Here is a 22,790-nt window from a genome sequence, read left to right as displayed (position 1 = left end):
TCTGTAGCAAGAAAAAACCCACTATTTAGGCAGGGACATTCTATTGTTCCATTACATTTTTAGTCATAGAAATTCAAATAGACTATTTCTCTTGGATACAGCCCACAATTCTTAGAGATATTTAAAAATAACTAAGTGACGTTGTTACTGATGGATTTATCTGCCTTAAAGAGAATTAGTGAACTGCATAGCATCATCCCTCATATATAAGTATGAGACTACTGATCCACTCCCAGAGGGTTAACCCCCTCGGAGCTATCTAGCTGCTACGGTCATTGATTTTCATTGATTCTTCACTAGGTTCTCACTTTCTTATTCCTTGTGTTGTATTTTCAACACAAATATTACTACTAGGCCATACTACCCCTTTGTGAGATTCAATTTAATAGTCTGCCAAATGAATGCATTATCAAATCTTGGGTCACTGTATTGAGGATTCTGAAGGCAAATATGAGTTCATCATGAAAAAGCTCTGGGATTGATTAACAGTGGCTGCCATTTGTACAAGACGGCAGTAGTGACGTGTATGCTAGGTACTGCCATCTAGGTGAGAGATGGCTGAGGAAAAATCAAAATTTGTCTCCTAAAAAAATGTGTCCTAAAGTTGGCCTGGTACCCAATAAAAAGGTACACATTCTATTATTTCTCTTCTTCACCATCCCCAGAAAGGAAAATCTATTTCTTACGATAAATGTGTTGCATAAGCTTCTTTTTGATACACTATAATTATTGAAGCTAACTTTTATAAACTAGATTAAAAAATCAATAAAAATAGCATGGACCTGTGTACCCCAGGAATGGAGACAAGTGGGGTGTTTGGAACCCAGCCTGCTTCTTCTATATCCAAGGATCTTTCTTTCAACAGAAAGAAGGGAGTCTGTTGTATTTTTAAAGAAAAATACATTCTTCACTCCAAACTACTGACTTAAAAATGCATTATTAAGGACATGATTTTATTTCTTAAAATTCCTTTTTAAGAGAGTTAACTTGTACTTCCAGTGACCCAATGAAATTCTGCCATAATCTGAGGACAGAATATATTGAAATGGATGATATCATCATGCTATTTACCAATGAAACTTTTTCTCTTCAAGTATTGAAAGGGATCCAAAGAATAAGGGAAAAAACCCTAGGGCAGAGGAATGAGACACTCTCATAGAAATTCTAACAGCATCAATTCTCAAAATGTACTGCTAAATGTGAGTTATAAACATTGCCTCCATTTTCAGCATCTAGAAATAATCTTTAGTTGTTATATATCCCTTATGCACTTCATAATTCAGGACCCAAGTCTGAGTCTCAGAGAGAATTCACTTATGTCTAAAGTACAGAGAGTTTGAATTTTTCCCCTAAAAGCAATCATACACATGGTTTAAAGAACATCAAAGCCAAGAAAGTAGCACCATATAATAAGCTTTCTATCAGAGCTCTCTATAAGTACTGAAGTCAGGTCAAACATCCAAGGTGTCCATTAGTGGTAATAAGAAAGGAACACAAAATAAAACTTGCTACCACTTAAAGCTGTACCAGCGTGGATAGCCTCACAAGGAAGTCAAAACATCAAAAGGATCTGGCTAATCCTCTACACCACTGGCAATTTTTACCACTTAATACTGTGGGAAGGCATATGTTTTATTCTGTGAGTTATCATTTGAAAACAAATTTCCTAGAGAGTTAGAAAAAAGAGAAAGAGAATGAACATTTACGTAAGTACCCAAGGAAAATGAAGGAGAATACATAGTTGTTAGGACATTTACACGACATAGTTTTTAAAGATGAAGGTCACTTTTTCTTTAAGGGATGGTAAACTTTCAGAGAATGAACAGATACAACACATTTTTAGTAGCTTGGAACTTCAACACTGCTTATATCTGAGAAAGATGGAACATAAATAAGACATTTTGGTTCAGAGAAACAAATTCTCCTTTATATTACCTTATCTTAATTTGAGAAATCATTCTGCATTCCTAAAATGGACTTTCCAATGAGATAAAGTGACATGTTAATTATCTGTTAATTAAATTTTGGAGGTTTTAATTGCAAACATAAGTATAGTTCAAAGATGAAGCTATAAAATATTTAATAAATGTTATTGGATGGGGTGTTGTGAAGGATTCAGTGGTAGAAGATATCATATTTGTCCTCAAGGCACTAGCACATTTGCTGTAGAGAAAAGAAACACCTATGATGGCATAGTGTAAAACAATAACTAAAGTACAAGGTCCAATGCTACATTAAATGACGTGAATTCTAAAATTAAGAATTCAGCAGAGACTGTGGAAAGTTCAGGAGCTCTCAGAAATGGCTGCAATTTTAATTTCTACTCTGAAAAATAAATAAAATAACATTAATATAGTTTTCATTTTAAAATTAATCTATTTACAAGCCTTCCAGTTCATACTGAATGAGCATGTACAGTGATTATTAGAGATCAGCTAAGCACGATTACAATTCATTCACTTAATGGCTTATCCTTCAGCTGAACACTGGCCACTCTGATGATTTTGACTGTTACAAAGCCTAAAATTGCTTTTGTCATAAACATATAATATAAATTTAAAATGGATCATGAATCAAAGAGAAAGCACAAGAAACGTTATGTTGAAAAACAAGTGACTCTTAATTGACAAGTGAACTCCGATATGCAAGAAACATCATATTCGCCATCTTTGTTTGTGTACTTAGTTTAAATGGATTCGATGACTCAGTCCTGCTGGGTCAGGGGGGAATTTTACCTTGGTCATGACTGGGATTCCCTGCTCATGGGACATAAAACCTATGTCCCAGGTTTTACACACAGCTTAGCTGAGGAGATTTCTCTAGCCTTCTCTTTTCCCTGGTTCTTCTGAGGAGCTTATGTTCTGAGTCTCCTAATCAGTCTGTTAATATCTACTAGCTTTGCTTCTCTGCTATGCTGGGGGTACAGACACTCTGAAGTGTTTTGAAGCCCCAGGGCCTGGACTCCAGCCTCCATATGTGCACAATGGACATACTCCTCCATGGCATCAAGCAGCTTTACTCCAATGCCATGCACTAGGGTGTGGTCTTGCCTTTCCCTCTGATGTCACAACATGGTCAGGCTCTCAGGGTCACAGAGAAGAAAAACCATGAAACATGTTGCCTTGAAATGGTTTCGGCTTTCCTTTACAAACCTTTTTTGAGGCAATGACAGGGCAGATTCTTTTTAGGAGTGAAAACTCCATTTCTTGCGTCTTCAGTAAATACAACTAGCACAAACTGATGGGGAAAAGAGTATAAAGCAGGGAAACTCAGCATACAATTATATTCCATATTTTAGCTTGGGTTAATTTCTGACAATGCACATACTAGAAATTAAATATGGTTAAAACTACCCTTGAAAAATCCATTTAATTTCCAATACAGTATGCTCAACCCTATACTAAAATATTTATGTGTAAATGATGCAAACATTAGTAATGTAAAAATAAGAGTATTTGTGTAGAGAATTTTAAGTTATCATACATATGTATCCTCCGAACAAATACCTTTTGTTTTTGTTCAGTTGTTCTTTCTTTCATTTACCCTCTAGAGCATGAGAGTTCGATTTGTATTAGGTCACATGTGAATATCATCCACCCTACAACCTATGCTCAGAAGGAAGGCCAGTTCATTCTCTGGGTATTTCAATCTTTCCAGAGTTGCAACCAGTCTTTTTTTTTTGATACTGATGAACAACAGAGCCAACTGCTCATTTACAATGTCCAAGCCTTTCCCATGAAAAATTGAGACTTATTGTTAAGGTGAAATGGACTGTCTTCTGATTCAGTCTGGAGAATTTAAATGGTTTTGGACAACCCAAGAGGCCTACCTGACTCTGTGATCCACTTGATTAACCCTTTCTTAAAATCCTATCGTGCATTATCACAGTCTGAGCAAGTGTGTTATCATGCCATCATTAGCATGCAGTGGAGGACCACTGAAATAGACATGACCATATCCCAGGGGTCTAATACAGAAACAGTCAGAAAAAGCGCTGATGAATTGCTTTGAATGCCAAGCCAAGACATTTATTTTTTGCCATGCAGTAAGATGTTGTAATATATTTCTATGAGATTACTTACCAGAGGGAAAACTATTTGGTATTCTAATAACGAAAACTGAAAAAGAATTATAATAAGAGGTGAAACTACCCTACCTTTGATAAGCTGTCTTTCAGAAACAGTATTTACATATATAAAATGCCGACACGTAAAATGTAGCCTATTTTCGGGCTTCCCTGGTGGCGCAGTGGTTGAGAGACCGCCTGCCGATGCAGGGGACACGGGTTCGTGCCCTGGTCCGGGAGGATCCCACATGCCGCGGAGCGGCTGCGCCCGTGAGCCATGGCCGCTGAGCCTGCGCGTCCGGAGCCTGTGCTCCGCAACGGGAGAGGCCACAGCAGTGAGAGGCCTGCGTACCGCAAAAACAAAAAAACCAAACCAAAAGAAAAAAAATGTAGCCTACTTTCAAGGCTGACAGAGAAGAAAAAGAAAATAGTATTTGGGACACACGATTAGGTGTAGGGCAGAATTCCTCATAGCGTGCATCAGAATCATGAGAGGTTAGGTAAAGGTAGTGAATATTGAGCCTTATCCAGTCTTATTAAATGAGATTATTTGGAGGTGGAGACCACAAATCTGCAAACTTAACATGCTATTTAGATGTTTTTCATGAATGCTCAATGTGAGGACCACTGCAGAAATCAGGTGAGAGAATTGATTCTAACGTGCCATTATTTTCTGAGTAAGTCACTTTTCTGAATTTCAATCTCCTGTTTTGCAAGTAAAGGAAAGTATTATCTGTAGCAACTACACCAAAAAGTTTAGAGGATGACCAAATGAAAGATCAGATATGAAAGCACTTTCAAACTTATAAGTCTGAAACAATACACATTGCTGTAGTTGTGGTCTTTATTACCATGATACCTTGATTCTTCCCTCAAGCTCTGCCTTCCTTCTTCTATTCTGTGTGGTGCCATACCCTGTGGGAACCCAGGCCCAGTAGCCACTAATCTTTGTCAGAGAAGAGTCTGTGATCCAGTCAATGAAAGTATCAAAGCTGGAGGGGATTTTAGTGTATTATTTTTAACTTGTCTAATTCAATATTTTATATGTGAAAATGTTGAGGCCTAGAGATTTGAAGTTACTTTATCAAGCCCTTTTCATATTAGAACGTTAAGGATAATAGTTTTTATTTTAAAAGTTTATCACATATAGATATGCATTCATGAGTATGTCGGTTCTAAACTTTGTTTGCTCTTTCTTTCCCACTTGTGAACAAACATGTCAAAAAACGGTTATTAGAAGGCCTGAGTCAAAGTTCCACGTTGGTGTGATTGCTCCTATAGCAAGAGGAGTGTCTGCTATCTGGATGGATTTTTACAGCTTAATTCCAAAGTCCCAGTTTACATTTGTTTGAGATATCCCTGATCTTTGTACTTTCTATAAACACCTTAGGCTTCAACAAAAATAGCCGTATACAAGTCAAGAAATCTGCTCAACACTGATAGAATATTTTGGTTGATAATCTGTAATCACAGATAGTAAGCATGACTGTTTCTAAATATAATCAACCACAGAATGAAAGGAAAGACCTAAGACCTAAGAAGACCTTAGAATAATATAAACTATGTTTTCCATTTTACAGAAACACAAACTGAGGCCAAGAAATATTATTTTGCACCAAAGAAGTTTGAGATTATGGTAGAATACCACCCTGATTTACTAACATAGAATGCAAATCAGTTTTTACAACACAGGTTGCTCATTAAAAAAAAAAACAAGCTTCCCTGCAAAGTACAATCTCACATCCAATGCCACCTTTGCAGAAAGAGTAGTTAACAGGCTGCTAAATATTCCCTCCTCTAGTGTGCATTATTGGACTGATAAAACATCTGAAGGCATGGAGCACAATCTGATGTGTGAATGTTGTGAGGCAGAGTCTTTCATTTTAATTACACTTATTCCTCAACCTTAACCCTATTTCTCAGAAAACCAGTCAAACTGTTTTTAAATCCACATCCTCAGGATTATGCTAATTTAGGTTTCTATTTTACGTATACAATCCATTTCTTTTTTTCTTTTTTTTTTTTTTTTTTCGGTACGTGGGCCTCTCACTGTTGTGGCCTCTCCCGTTGTGGAGCACAGGCTCCGGACGCACAGGCTCAGCGGCCATGGCTCACAGGCTCAGCCGCTCCGCGGCATGTGGGATCTTCCCGGAAAGGGGCACGAACCCGTGTCCCCTGCATCGGCAGGCGGACTCTCAACCACTGCGCCACAAGGAAAGCCCAACCCATTTCTTAATATCAAAAAATAAAAACAAAATTCAGATTTTACCATCTTCTGTGTCAAAATAACAAGGTTATTATATCAAGTGACTTAAATTCCATGGATGAAAATAGGTTTCCCAGGGTATTATTTTATATTACTTTCAGTGGAATTTTCTGTATCATGATGCATGCTATAAAGACCTGCTCTTAGTAAGGTCACAAATAAAATATACAGTGGATTATTAAACACTCAAAGAAGGAACAATACACAAAGGTACTGCATATGGGAAATCAGCCAACAAATAAAATGTCAGCTCTGCCAGCAGCCAATACATGGATAAAGACAAGTGTTCACTAGGAGGAAAAGTAGTTCTGAATGATGATAATTGTGTAAAAATGCAATAATACAAGAGCCTTTTTCCAAATAAGAAATAGATGTGATTCGTCATGCTGTTTAGATTTAAAGCTATTTTTAGCACACTGCAGAAAAAGAAATATATTTCAAAAATGAAAGTGATCAACCATCAAGCGTATTTTCTGACATGAAAGTTTACACAAGAACTTTTTGGTAGTGAAGGATAAGCATTATGGTCTGGATTTTACTTTATGCCTAAAGAAAACTCATTTTGCTAAATCAGCAGTGAATGATGTTTGATTTGTCGCACTGTTACATTTTTTAAGTAAAATTAAATAATATTCATAATAAATTCTTCACATGAAAGGCTTTGAGATAGTAGAGCTTGTTTTATGTGTTATGAGAAAAAAAGACATACACGGTCAACATAAAAATAGCTCCTAGTATTAACAATATAATAACAATATAATTAACAATATAATCAATATAATAAAAGGTTATAATCATAATATTTCTTTTTTATTCCTTTACTTCATTCCTTATCCTCTTGTAGATATGTATTTATGTCTATTCATTTCAGACGGCTTATATAATATACAATTAATACCCATATAATTTTCAAAAACTCATATTATTTTATACCCAGTAAAGCCTAATTAACAGGATAAATATGTGAGATCCTTTATTAACCAAAGATTATTCTTCCACATTCTTCCTATGTAATTACTATAATAAAACAAATCTTATAAAATTGAAATAATACATGAAGGTGTATATAACTAGGAACATACTTAATTGCACAAATGCCAGAACACAGGCATGGTGGATTTAGGCTACTAGCGACCTTAATTAAAGAGAATTAGATTTAGTGCCCAAATATACAACTCAAGAAAAAAAAGGTAAAAATGAACATTCCAAGACTTTTTCTCACTCCTGAAACCAATGAAAGCAAAGGTTATTTTGATTCCTGTTTGAACCAGACAGCTTAAATTTTGTTCATTAAACCACACTGAATATAATATTCCATTAGCTCTCTGACACCAAGGAGATTACATTGAGTTGGGTAGTTGAAATTTACTACTAAATAATATACAGGAGTTAATACTACTAATAAAAATGTTGCAACAAGTACTAAATACAAGTTACTGAGTTCATGGAGAGTATACTCTCTTGGGCAGCTCATCATCTGGGGAGTCTGGAGACATGGTAGACTTAACCAGAGACTTCAAGATAGGAAAGCCTGGAGTAGAAAGAAAGGGTAGGAGAGCTCAAAGGGAACAAACTGGGTTAGTGGAATATGAAGTAGCTTTGATTCTAGCCATTTGGTGACAGTAATTAGAGAAGAATGAGGGAGATACGGTTTAAAAGATCATTTGGGCAGGAATGAGATTGGGTTAGTTCAATGCCTGATCACTAAAGGCTTGATGAACTCAACTGATGATTATTTCACCTTAAACCTGCATTTTGTACACAAATAGAAAATGGATCTAGAGATCTAAACATTTTTCATGTTTTTCCTTCTTAGTGGGGCTAAATTATTCAATGGCTACAGGATATAACAATTCTCAGCTATCACAACCAAGTTTCCTTCTAGTAACAGTGCATGTTCTTGCTTTTCTTCTCCACAGCACAAAGGGTTTCAAATCCCAGCACCATCTGCATTATTTAGAAAGAGATTTTCCTTTGTACAAGGTGACCAAGATAGCTTTGTCACTGCAATTTGTCATGCATTTTCTGCTTTCAGTACTTGGTCCCCACTGCACTGAAGTCCTAGCCCCCTGAGCTCAAAGCCTCTCTTTAACACAAATGACAAGTTAATGATTAGTAAAAACACAAAGCAGGGGGTTAATGACCGGAGCTGAAATTATGGACTTCATTTCCATCAGTTCAGCAGAGTCTGAAACAGCCAAAGAAAGGAAAGAGGTCCTGCTAATGCAGCTGCTTCTAAGCATGAGGGCAGCTTAACATTAACTTTCAGTCAGCGATCCACAACTCTCGCGGGGAAACTCACCATTCTCCAATTCATTGGGATGTGCTGCTCCCTGTGGACTCCAGACGGTTCCCTATTACTCAGATAGCAGCTGGGCGCCTGATAACAAGTTAGGTTTTCATTTACGAGATGCCTGGAAGATAACATAGGAGAGAGCCCAGTAAAGATTTTTATTTGCATCTGTGAGGTGATTACAGCCTACTTCAGAAGATGAGCAGTGATTTGGAGCAGGGAGATGGCACCTTTCCATCTGTTCCCTTCTCTAGACCTCCTCAGAAACAGTTTATTTCTAATGGAATCCTGATCATACCACTCTCTTTCTTAAAACTATTAAATAGTTCACTATTGCTCTTAAGATAAAGACTGAGTTTCTTAATATGGTCTAGTCTCCTGCCTGGTCTGGCCCCAGCTGACCTCTCCAGTGTTAACCCACATTGAGATTCTCATTTCCATTCTCTGTACTCCAGTCAGAGTGGCCTTCTTTCAGCAGCTCCAGAGTACCTTGCTGGGTGCTGCCACAGGGCCTTTGCACATATTGTTCCAGCTTTCTGAAATGCTCTTTCCCTTTCTTCAGATATCTTAGCTCACATAGTCCTTAGGAAAGCTCTTCTCTGATCTCTCTGGTTAAATCAAATCAAATCCTTCCTAGAGATGCAATCAGAACACTGTACAACTCATTTACATACATTCGCATAACTAGCTTTTAATGACTGTCTCCCTCTCTAGATGGTAAGCTCTATGATATCAGGTGAGCTCTATGAAATCAAGTATTGCTCACCTTTGGATAACCAATCACCCAGTACCATTGATAGGCAAATAGAGGACACTCATTAAATATTTGTGAAATGAAAGGATATATCAGGAGAAATAAAATCATAGCGATGAAAAGTGCTATACACACAGAGACATATATGTATGTGTATACAAAAACACACACACAGTGGTTTTACAATTATAGAATTTGTAGAACACTTTGAAGAATATTAGAACACAAAAATGAGGCTCAAGACTATAAAAGGACAGGTTAAAAAAAATAACAAGGAAGAAGAATTGAGTACAAAGAAAAAATATAGCAATTAAAACCAGAATCATTGTACAAAATTCTTTTACATTAATCATATAGCCTATAATTTATATAAAATAAAATAATAAACTCATAGATTATTAAATTACACTGTTGTAGCTAAACCTGTGAAATGGAAATATCATCATGATACGAAGATTAAATGTATCCCATGCTTGAAGATTATGTTAAAAAAAAAAAGAATATGTTAGCCTTCTTTGATAGAAGAAAGTAAAACTATGCTTTCTCCTGACTCTAGATAAATGCAAGAATTATTTCCACCTAAAATTCATAAGTGTTCTTACAGGTAGATAAGACACCAACACCACAGGTGATGATAACTCAAGGTTATGATCATAATCTTGGTCTTTTTTTTCTGCAGGGGAAGACTCATGACAGCTGTGTGCTAGCATAGAACAGGCATGTGCTGCATCTCAAACACCACTACTTTACTTTCTTCCTAGTGTCAAGGACAAATTTAACTTGTAGACCCTGCCCTCTTCACCACTAAGCTGACAGAATAAAAGGGCCAATTTCAAATGGATTTTCAGCTTTCAAAAATGAAAGCATATAAAATATAGTCTAAAAATTTTGACTTCAGAACATTGCTTCAAACTAACAATTCATATTTTTAAATGTCAAATCATTTTCTGCTTTTCACTTAACATAGACAGTTAACAGAATAGGAAAATCACCATTAAAATGTGTGCTCTGCAGTATCAGACATTCACAACATACTATAATGCAGGCATAGGCATTTATATAAATGTTAATAGCAGTGGAAAAACAATTTGGGTTTTTTAGGGCGAAATTGAGTTATATTTGCCAAATAAAAATAAGCATTTCCATTGATAAATTTTAATAAGGCTTAATTACTACCTGTATCATGTTATTGGGGATATATGTATAATTTTGATTCATATGTAGAGCACAGAGTTTTGCCACATCTAAACCACTGCTCCGCCAATTTCCAATAAAATTTTTTGTTTCAAAGTCACATCATCAGGCTATGTCACATCCCCTTCTTTCCTGAAGTTGACAACATCCTTAGCCACTTCAGCATTTTTACTACTTTCTTCCTTTCAACTTGTCAGGAGACTTCAGGGTCTCTGTCACAGAGTTTATGAGCCTGGATGTCTTTACCTTCATAAACCTAAGGCCCCTTCCCCCTACTCTGCACCAGGTTTTCATATCTATAGTCACATTTGAAATTGTTTCATCTCTAAACCTTAAAGAGCACTCTTCCTTTTTCCCAGTGTCCTCACTTCCGTATCTCCCTCTGCCCATGTACTGACTTCAGAAATTCTTCAGTACTTCAGAATATCATTTTTTTCTTGCCTCTCTATAATCCCACTTTTAACTCCTATTCTTTCTCTAACTACCCCAAACTCCATACTTCCTAAACTCCGAACCAATCCATTTGTCCACTGTTTCTGGTTTGTGCCTTAGTGATCCTGGAGAAAATCCATTTGTTTGAGATAAGCAAAGATCCCGGGACCTCAACTTCAGCCTAGGAACACTTTAACATGGCTGTTTCAGTTTTCTATTGCTGTGTAACAAAGTACTATAAGGTACTACAGCTAAAAACAATATCCATTTATTATCTCAAAGTTCTGAAGGTAAGAAAAGTTCAGGGCTTCCCTGGTGGCGCAGTGGTTGAGAGTCCACCTGCCGATGCAGGGGACACGGGTTCGTGCCCCGGTCCGGGAGGATCCCACATGCCGCGGAGCAGAAAGGCCCGTGAGCCATGGCCGCTGAGCCTGTGCATCCGGAGCCTGTGCTCCACAAAGGGAGAGGCCACAACAGTAAGAGGCCCACGTAACGCAAAAAAAGAAAAAAAAAAAAGAAAAAGTTCAGGCAGGCTTTGTTGAGTTCTCTACATAAAGTCTCATAAAGGTGAAATTAAGGTGATGACTAGGATGGGCTCTGATCTGGAGGCTCTGGAGGAAGAATTTTCTTCCAAGTTCATTCAGACTGTTGGATGAACCCCACTCCTCACAGTTGTAGGACTGAGGTCCCCATTTACTCGCGGGCTGTTAGCTCAGGGCTGCTGGCAGCTATTAGAAGCCACCTGCATTTCTCATTATATGGCTCCCTCTATCTGCAAAGCCAGCCATGGCTTGTTGAATTCTTCTCATATTTCAAATCTTTGTGATTCTTCCGCACCAGACTAGTAAATACTCCAGTTTAAAAAGGCTCACCTTTTAAGGCCCATCCAGATAATCTCTGTATCTTAAAATCAACTGACAGGCTTTTAATTACATCTGCAACATTCCTTGACAGTAGTACCTAAATTAGTGCTGGACTGAGTGACCAGGGCACACTTACTATGCCTTGAGGGACCATATTTGGAATTCAGCCTACCACCATGGCTCCAGTTAGCTCGATCTGCTACGCTCCCAGACAGCTCTTCCAACCTTCTCAAGACCCCTATTCTACCACTGCTTTTCCTTACTCTCAGAACTAACCCTTCACTTCTCCTTTTTCTGTACAGAGAAATTAGAATGCAATAACTGAAAAGACTCCCATCAAAATTCTGGCCCAGTACTTGGTCCTAGAAAAATACATAAATTATTTTTTCAGGATTCAAAATATCCTGGCCCTCAACCAACCAAAGTTTTATCCCTTCATTTTCTCACTGAGTTCCAACACTCTACCTCTAAGCTATCTCTCAATTAAATGTTGTATCTTTCAGCATATACCACCTCTTCTTTATGAGTTTTTTCCTTTATTTCCTTTCTATGTATAAACATATGCAAGTTTCTCTCATATATATAAAGACAAATATAAAACAAAACATATCCTCTTTATTTCTTCACCCCTCTCCAGCTATTGTTCGTTTTCTCTCCCTCCTTTGTCTACATTCTCCATTTCAATGTCTACATTACTACCCAAATAAATTATTGCTTACTCTCTTTTAACATTAATTAATTAATTATTTTTTGGCTGTGTTGGGTCTTTGTTGCTGCACGTGGGCTTTCTCTAGTTGTGACGAGCGGAGGCTACTCTTTGTTGAGGTACACGAGCTTCTCATTGCGGTGGCTTCTCTTGCTGCGGAGCACGGGCTCTAGGCGCGCAGGCTCAGTAGTTATGGCGCACGGGCTTAGTTGCTCCGCGGCACGTGGGATCTTCCCGGACCAGGGATCAAACCCGTGTCCCCTGCACTGGCAGGTGGACTCTTAACCACTGTGCCACCAGGAAGTCCCTTTATTGCTTATTCTACTATAATTTCACTGCTGCCTGGATCATTTTACCTGCACCCAGGACCTTTCACACAGTGAAACAGTTCTTTATAAAGCTGTTAATGCCCTTTTAGTACCACAGCTAATGGCTGCCCTTCAATACATTCATGTAAGACTTCTCTATGGCACTTGAAAATATTGATTATTCCTTGCTTTCTGAAATGCTCTTTTCTATAGCTTCTAGGATAGAGCTTGCTACTGACTTTCTTCTTTCCACTCTGGAGAGGCATCCAACAAAACAAATAATGAGGGTTAAGGATACAATCTGACAGGTTAGAGATGTCTCCTAGTGAATATACTCATAACGTATCTCTTTTTTTAGTTTATGCTGATATAAAACTTGGAATGTTTATAGTATCAAAGACAAAATTAAACACTTTTGCAGTTAACAAAGCTAATTTCCTATATGATTATGTTTCCCATTTGATCAAATTTCAGACTTTCATTTTTTCTACGTCTTCTGGATGTTTAATTGTGATGATGCTACAATGTAGAGAACATGATATCATGCAAGGCACATTATGATTGGGTAATAGGGACCCAGGACCCTGTCTCTGAATCTTTATTGTTGTGCCTCTGGTCAGGCCATTCTTACTTGGTTATTTTCATGGGCAACTCTTCAGCATTTTCTGTCATTGTTACTAAATGTGCTTTCCTAGGCCCTCATCTCTTTTTGCCTGAAAACGATTTTGTAAGATGATCTCTCTCACTTCCATGGGTTTTAACTACTCCTATATCATTGAAATTTCCAATATCTGTAGCTCTCTCTTGAGTTTAAAATCCCTATAATTCATACTCACACTAAACACATTCATACAAATATTCCATACATGACTACAAATTAAAAAGCCTTGAAGTTGAATGTTATCTCCTCTTGATCCTGTGGTCTCTCTTTCCGTGAAAGGCACTCCTATCTATGTAGTTTACCAAGCTACAGACCCAGAAAGATATCTCTGGTTCCTCTGCCTTATCACCTGGATCACCCCAATCACCAAGGCCTATTGATTCTTACCCTTAAATAGCACCCAGATTCATCTTCTCCTCTCTGTTTGCACTGCCCCTGAATTGATCTGGACCTTCATCATTTCTGGCCCTGGTTACCATTACTTGTCATCACTGGTCTCATCCCCAGGACTCTCCAGTCAAGTCTCCTCTCAGACACTAAAGGACTGTTTCCAAAGTGCAATCTTCTCATGTCACTCATTTTCTTAAAAATGCTCAGTATTTCTTGAAGGGCCTTCAAGGTAAGCCCTACATTTGTAGCCAACATCTACAGCCCATCTTGATGTGCCCCATGACTATGATCCAGTCTCATCCTTCACCAGGCCCTCCCTCAGGAATACTCCTGTCACATTATAGTAACTTATAGAGAAAAACATAGCATTCTCCTACACTTCTGTGCTCTTTCACACATTGCTCCCTTTGGAGGCTAAACTGTACTCTCTCTTTAAGACTCCATAGCATTTGACACATTTGGTCTCTTCTTCTCTTGCCTTTTGGGACACCACACTTTATTTTCCTCTTGGTATTTACCACTATGTGATATTCTAGGACACATGTGTAGTTTTATTTGTTTATTGTTTACCTCTCCCACCAGAATTTTTAATCCATGAAGGCAGAAGATTTAATTTGTTCATTAATCTAAGCTCAATGTCTAGAATACTGCCTGGGACACAGTAATAGGTGACTCACAAATATTTGTTGAATAAATTAATCAATCTTCATAAATTTCAGTCTGGCTCTGCCACTTAACAACATGTGACTTTAGGTAAGTTATTTGACCTCTTTGTGCTTCACTTCTGCACACTGGAGTTAATAACTGTACCTACCTCATTGCATTGTTGTGAGCATCACAAGAATTGAGTTAATACATATAAGTGCACATATTAGTGCTCATTAACAGCCATCAGTCATGACCTTTTCAATGCCTTCTATGACTCTCTCCACCCCCTCCCCCTTCTTCCTCCCAGAAATATAGGGCACACAGACAGGAGTGTAAGGAAGAGGGCAATGAATTAGAGGAGTGTATCTGTCTCCGGAAACCAGTCTATACTGTTTAGCTGAGAAGCCAGGGTAGAGTTTCAGAACACTTCAGATTCTCAATAATGTCTAAGTTTTCACAAGTCCTAGGATAGAGATTCAGAAACAGAAATGGTCATGTTCTCTCTACCCTAGATATCATTCAGCTCCATTAGTTAACTTCTAATTAGCTTCACACCTATGATCTCCATCCAAGTATGGTCCTTGTAGAAATCCTGAAGTGGATCCTTTTGTTGTTTGACATCCTCCCCTCACCTCCTCTGTCTGTGCTCTATTCCTGCTCTACCTTCCCCCAGACACCAGCCTTGAGGAGCGTTCCCCAGGAATTAGCTGTCATGGTTGGAAAGAACTGGATAACTTAATTTTAGCTAAGATGTGTACTGATAATGATTTAAGATGTTTCCACTCTTACTGATGTTTGTATTTGAATGTAGAACTTTAAAGACCAAAAATCTTTCAAGTATCAAAAGACTCATAATGGAATATTATGCAATCTTTAAAATAATGTTATAGAAGATTTAATGGCAATGAAAAAAGTTCATAATGTATTGCTAAGGGAAAATTGTAAGTTTCAGAAAGAATACGTACAGTGTAATTGTTTCTACCTTTTCTTTAAATACAACTTATATAAGTGTTTAACTGAAATATCTAGGAATTGACTAGGTCAGATAATTAATATTTCCCTCATTAAAGTATTTTAATCCCAAAGAACTCATTTAACAAAGATATTCTAGCACAAAAGAAAATGTGCACATATTTTAGGAAAACTTTTAATATAAATACAATGAAAAACAACTGAAAATGTATTATAATACATACCTGTCATCAGTTTGTATTAGTCAAAATCATCTGGTTGTACCTGAACATTTTATTTAGTGATATAAACACAAAGCACTCATTTTTTGAAAAAGGGGTAAATTACCAAAGGTCAAAAAAAGACCTTAATAAATGGAGCAAGTGAATGGAAAAGCTCATAAGGGGAAAACATGAAATTCTCTCAAAATTAATCTACAAGGTCAATATGCTTACAACTAGTATCACAACTATATTTTTCATGAAACATGACAAACTCCATTGCAATTCATATTGATGAATAAATGTCCAAAAATAGCTAATTCTGAAAAAATAAAGAGGGGAGCTTGCCCTATCGTATTCCAAATATTATTGTTAAACTAAAGGAATACACCAATGTAACCATTTCATTTTTCAAAATAATTATTTTCCTATGGTGGAATGTAAGAATAATTGACACATGGAAAATGGAAGGTGACAGATCTCTGTATACCCCTTTTTATTACACATTATGACTAAAGCATGCTTCATTTCATTCCAAATGCCTGAACTATTAACAAATATTTATATTATTGGTTTGGGGCCTGTCCCTATACTTGCCTGTATCTTCCAATAACTTGGAGACTATTTGGGAATATGAGAAATTCACTTGAAAGTGCTTAAATCCAAATATATGAACAACAACAACAAAAGAACTGATTTACTTAATTTTGAAGAAACCAAAAAAAAATTAGTGTTCAAGAGTATTCAGCTTTTATTATACTCTCCTTATTTCCCAAATATAAAGTACTTTTTGAGGGTGCCTTAACTGCTTTTTGGCTAAGGGCATTCCTTTAATGCAGCCACTACCAAAATCCTGGACAAGATGTCTCCCAACCTCCTCCACAACTGGCTGCAATTGCGCTACTCTTACCTGAAGCCCACATCTTATTATCACCCTGGGCTATGTCCCCAGGGAGATCTGATGGCAAGTGGGAAAGGAAAGGGGAAGGGAGGTTAATGTCCCAGTATCCCTCCGCTTTCCAGCTCTTCACCCCTCCACCACTTTGCTCCACAGACACAGGACTTCTAGGCAGCACTTGAAGCTCACCCATTTTCTTCATCCCATTTCCTTATCACCTTCACTCTGACTTGTTTTTCTTTATGAAAACGTTCCAAGGGTCTAAATACCTTTTTTCTCTGAGAAGAAGAATTTTACTTTGTTTCTTTGTGTACTGTAGGTATGAGATCTACGTGAAAAATAGAGAAGAGTTAAGAGTCACACAGGAGGCCTTTTTACTGTTTGTATGTTTTGCATTTTTTCCTAGCAGTAAAATAAACACAATAAAACAATAAAGCTAAGAAAACCTCTAAAAAGTATTCTTTCACTTTATTTTAGTGTTCTCTTTTCATTTGTGAAGGAAGAGTCAGGAAAAGGTTTATGAAATTGTATTCAGAAAGGAGAAAACCTCTCATTGGAAGCTACAGGTAGAGACAGAGGCACATTATCTTATATTTTTGGAGGTGGAAAATGAGTCAAAGGAAACATTAGAGCAGTTATACCATGAACGGTAACATGAACAAAGTCTCTTTTCATATTTGAATTTAGTTTTCTTGGAAATGTGACCTGGTAGAAACTCTCAAATGAATTGATTCAGGCAAAAACAATATTAATAGTACTATTCTTCCATTTCATGTGAATATTGATTTTTTCCCATAGATTAACTATGAAAACAGAAAGAATTATTATGGAAAATGCTTTGTTGACAATATCATATTTGGGAATGGGTGGTAGAGACAGGATATTATCCTGCTTAACATCAGGGAAATGGAAAGCATTTTACTTTTTGTTTCTGGTAGAATTATCTACAATACTACTCAAATTATTTTGTTTTCTTATTTTTTCACCCGAAAAAATTCCCTGTCAAACTGTTTATATGTATCTGTAATTGTTAGTTATTTGTACCTATGCCATACTCTCTACTTCATTTCTATTGCTAGGATTACAGTACCATGTCTCCTATCAAAGGGCAAGACAACCAATTGTGTGCTAGACTTTATTCCCTTTTCCCTTCTCTAACAACTCTATCTTTTTCAGTTATCAATTTATCTCTCACTGTGGGGATTGTTCCCATGAGCATACACATATTTCCTGGTTACTCTTCTATTAAAACATGCACGCGTGCACGCACACATGCATGCACACACACAGACACTCACACGCCCTTGGCTTCATCCAATTGTTGTTCCATTTTTCTATACACTGTTACAGCAAAACTTACTTCACCTCCCAGTTTTATATCTCACCATATCCCCAACTCACTACATTAAAGTTTCTACTTCCAACACTTGAGAAAATCCCCCAAGACTTCCATGTTGCCAAATCTAATGGTCACATTTCTGTCTTCATCTTAACCAATCTCTTGTCAAAATTTTATAGATTTGACCCTCTTTTTTCTATTTTAGACTCTTTCAATACCTGGCTTCAGTGACATCTTATTCCTGCTTTTCCTTCTCTAATCTCTCTAATCACTTCTTCCCAGGGTCCTTTGCTGGAGCTTATACCCCCTCTGTCTGACTTCGGTTTGTGAAGTGGCCAAGGTTCCATGATGTACACCCTTCTCTTCTTTGGCCAATCTATTTCTAAAGCTTATCAAGTCCTATGACCTTAAATACAATTTATATTCTTGATAATGTCAATATAGTATTTCTAACACTAATCTTTCCTGAGAATGCCAGATTAAAATATCCAGCTGCCTACTTAAAATCTTGAAATTGTCATCCAATTCAGTGCATCTCCAACTTTCTGTGGCAAAAATAAATAAATTTAAAAAGGTATTTAAAAAAATTTCCAGTTCATCATAGACTAATAATTTTGTAGAGGTCAATAAAAATAATTATTAGAATAATAAAGAAAAAGCACATTAAAAAATATAAGCTCCGGGGCTTCCCTGGTGGCACAGTGGTTGAGAGTCCGCCTGCCGATGCAGGGGACACGGGTCCGTGCCCCGGTCCGGGAAGATCCCACATGCCGTGGAGCGGCTGGGCCCGTGAGCCATGGCCGCTGAGCCTGCGCGTCTGGAGCCTGTGCTCCGCAACGGGAGGGGCCACAACAGTGAGAGGCCTGCGTACCGCAAAAAAAAAAAAAAAAAAAAAAAAAAAAAAAAAAAATATATATATATATATATATATATATATATATATATAAGCTCCCCTTTTTTCATTGATATAATGACCTAAAGTTACATTTCAATAAGTATAATTAGAACAAGAAAAGCATAGGAAAAAAGAATTGCAAAAACTGCATATGGTATTTAGCAAATGTGTGCATATATATTATTAATAGATAACTGCTTCAACACAATTTTTTTTATTCTGAAATCATCATAATAAAAAATTAAGAGTGAAATAGTGATTCCCCATATTAAATTTTCTACTAGTAGGCTTTGAACAAGCAACAAGTATATCAATATTTAAAATTTTTATCTTGACAAATAAGCTTGCTTCTTAGAGGATATTTACTTTTAATTTTTATTAAAAATAATGCTAGTGATGATATAGTTTCAAAATTCATCTTCAGTCAGTAGACAATTACAATAATTTATCCTATAAAGTTATAACAATATTTAAATTCTTCTGGAAAAAAATGGATTTCAAATTTGTACATTTCTAGGTTACAATGAACAAACTAACTTTAAATTATCACGTGTTGTAATGTGTTCTTACAGTGTATAACTAGTGTGTAGCTGGTGATCCATGCAACTCACCATGTGAATTTGACAGCAGAAAAACCAGTCAACACAGTTAAATATGACAACTTTAATTACCACAAGCTTGGATATCACAGCTCTATCAAGTTGCTATAAACATTTCTAAATTCTTACTCCTAATTTCTGTACTTATCCTGTCACTAACTGATAAATAATTCATGGGCCAGTTTTGATGTAATTCATACCTCAAAGTTAATATAGCCAAAAAGGAACTCATGATTTACCAAACCACAGTAACTTTTATCTCTATCTTCCCCATTTATTAAGTAGTATCATCACCCACCCAGTTGAAAATTGTTAACATGAAAATTATAGGGTTTTTTTTTTCTTCTTTTTAAAGCCAAAATTACAAGAAGTAGCATGCCTTTGGAGAGACATTAAAGAACCGAGGATCGGCAAACCATCCATCTCATGAAGACAGTAGCTACAGTAATATTCTTTTATCATACAGCTCTTATGGAAAGTCCTATTTTCCGAATAATATACTATATTTGTTTCCTATTGCTGCTGTAACAAATTACCACAAACTTAGTATCTCAGAACACCACAAATTTAGTATTTTATAGTTCTGAGGTCAAAAGTCCAAAATGGATCTTACTGGTCTAAAATCAAGGGCTTAACAGGGCTGCAGTCTTTCTGAAGGCTTTAGGGTAGACTTGGTTTCCCTGTTTTTTCCATCTTCTAGAGCCCACTTGGCTTATGTTTCCTTCTTCCATCTTCAAAGCATCTTACAGCATCTTCAGTTCTCTCTCTACCTCTGATTTGGTTGTCACGTCATGTCTCTCTTTGACTCTCTTGTATCTCTCTTATAAGGACCTTGTGATTACATTGGTCCAACCCAGATAATCCAGCATAATCTCTTCATCTCAGTATCCTTAATTTAATCACATCTGCAAAGTCTCATTTGTCATGTAAAGTAACATATTCACAGGCTCTGGGGATAAGAACATGAACATCTTTGGGGTCATTACTCCATCTACTGCACATATTTTAACTAAAACTACATGAAAGCCTGCCCACAAAAATCCACCAATAATTTAGCACCTGAAGAAAGAGGAAAAAGTCGGAAAATTCACACTTTGGTGAATTCTCTATTAAAATCAGGGAGACTCAAACATTTTTGTTTTTAATGTATATATCAGTTTTTACTAAGTTTTGATAGCAATGCTCAGTTTTTTAAAAGTTTTTCTATAATAATTTATAATGTAAATACTTCAATGTGAAGGTACAACAATGTGCATTGAAATAAAAATAAAGTCAATTAGCCTGCTAATTCTGAAAAACTCTACAGAAAAACTTTAACAAACTAAAGGCAAATATTCAAGATAAAATAGATCTGTTCCCATACATCCAAAGAGAGAGTGCAAGTACCATATTTTATATTTTGGAAACATATGAGCTTGAAAACATGAACTCTATTTCCAGTAAAATTTATTTCACTGTCACTGAAACTCATGAGTTATATTGGATGCTGGAAATATGATCTGTGGAGTGCGCATGGTTAACTGGTCTTGCAGAGAATCATTTACTTTTTGGAGCTTTACAAATAAATTGGTTCACTTTCAGGTCCTCATATCTAAGTTTCTTTACACTACCAGAAGCAGCTGGAATGCCCCTCCCACTAAGTTGCTGGTGACTGATACAAATCAAAGAACCCCAGAAGTTGGGTTGCTACTGCCTCTGAAGCAACCTGCCATGAAAATCAGAAGGGGGCCAGCTAGGAATTATTCTTGATTTTATTCCCCCACCCAAACTGTCAACATTCTATTTCTAAATCTTACTGAGATCCTGAGTCCATCTATTTTTCTCCGTTTCTACTGTTACTTTTCTTTTTTTTTCCTTAATACTCCGTGATTTCTTTTTTCTTTTTTTAAATATTTATTTATTTGGTTGCGCCGGGTCTTAGTTGCAGCATGTATGTGGGATCTAGTTCCCTAACCAGGGATCGAACCCAGGCCCCCAGCATTGGGAGCGTGGAGTCTTATCCACTGTGCCACGAAGGAAGTCCCCTACTGTTAATTTTCTTGTGAAATCATCATTATTCCTGACATGGATTACTGCAATAGCCTCTTACTGGTCACCCTCCTTCTATGTTTGCCTTTTTATAAGCCATTCTGGATACATAGTACCTGATTAAGCTTTAAAAAAAGCAAGTCAAGCACAAAACTGTAAAACTCCCAGAAAATAACATAAGAGAAAATCTAGATGACCTTAGATATGATGATGACTTTTTAGATACAATACCAAAACCATGACACATGAAAGAAATCACTGATAAACTGGACTTCATTAAAATTAAAAATTTCTGCTCTGCAAAAGCCACTTCAAGAAAATGAGAATACAAGCCACAGACGGGCAATAAACATTTGCAAAGAAATATCCGAGAAGGACTTTTTTGAAAATATACACAAACTTCCTAAAATTCAACAATAAGAAAATAAAAAGCCTGATTAAAAAATGGGCAGGGCTTCCCTGGTGGCACAGTGGTTGAGAGTCCGCCTGTTGATGCAGGGGACGCGGGTTCGTGCCCCGGTCCGGGAAGATCCCACATGCCGCGGTGAGGCTAGTCCCGTGAGCCATGGCTGCTGAGCCTGCGCGTCCGGAGCCTGTGCTCCACAACACAGAGAGGCGTACCGCAAAAAAAAAAATAAATAAATAAAAATAAAAAATGGGCAAAGATCAGAATGGATACCTCACCAAAGAAGATATACAGATGGCAAACAAGCATATGAAAAGATGTTCCACATCTTATGTCACTAGGGAACTGCAAATTAAAACAAAAATCAGATGCTACTGCACAACTATTTGAATGACCAAAATCCAAAACACTGACAACACCAAAGGCTAGAGAAAATGCGGAGCAAGAGGAACTCTCATTCATTGCTGGTGGGAATGCAAAATGGTACAGATACTTTGGAAGACAGTTTGGCAGTTTCTTACGAACCAAGCATAATTCTTACCACAAAATCTAGCAATTATTGCTCCTTGATATTTGCCCAAATAAACTGAAAACATATGTCCACACAGAGGCCCGTACACAAATTTTTTTAGCAGCTTTTTCATAACTGTCATAACTTGGAAGCAAATGAGATGTCCTTCGGTAGGTGAATGGACGAATAAACTAAGGGAAATCCAGACAATGTAATATTATTCATTGCTAAAAGTGAGCTATCAAACCAAGACAAGACATGAAAGAAACTTAAAAGACATACTATTAAGCGAAAGAAGCCAATCTGCTAAGGCAATATACTGTATGATTATAACTATATGACATTCTGAAACAGGCAAAAC

The 22,790-nt window shown here is 36.9% G+C and overlaps 1 protein-coding gene across 1 annotated transcript in view; it reads right to left on the bottom strand.

The window, feature by feature from the left end:
* Window positions 1–8,640: 8,640 nt before the first annotated feature.
* LOC109547760 (zinc finger MYM-type protein 6-like) overlaps window positions 8,641–22,790 on the bottom strand; it is an 834,957-nt gene continuing 820,807 nt past the window's right edge. The window contains exon 7 of the mRNA XM_073804273.1: window positions 8,641–8,746. The gene's annotated coding sequence lies outside the window, so the exon portion shown is untranslated. The remainder of the gene's footprint in view (window positions 8,747–22,790) is intronic.

The sequence above is a fragment of the Tursiops truncatus genome, chromosome 4, assembly GCF_011762595.2.
Source record: "Tursiops truncatus isolate mTurTru1 chromosome 4, mTurTru1.mat.Y, whole genome shotgun sequence".
NCBI lineage: Eukaryota > Metazoa > Chordata > Mammalia > Artiodactyla > Delphinidae > Tursiops > Tursiops truncatus.
The sequence above is the reverse complement of the archived record's forward strand: the minus strand, read 5'-3'. Positions and strand labels throughout refer to the sequence as shown.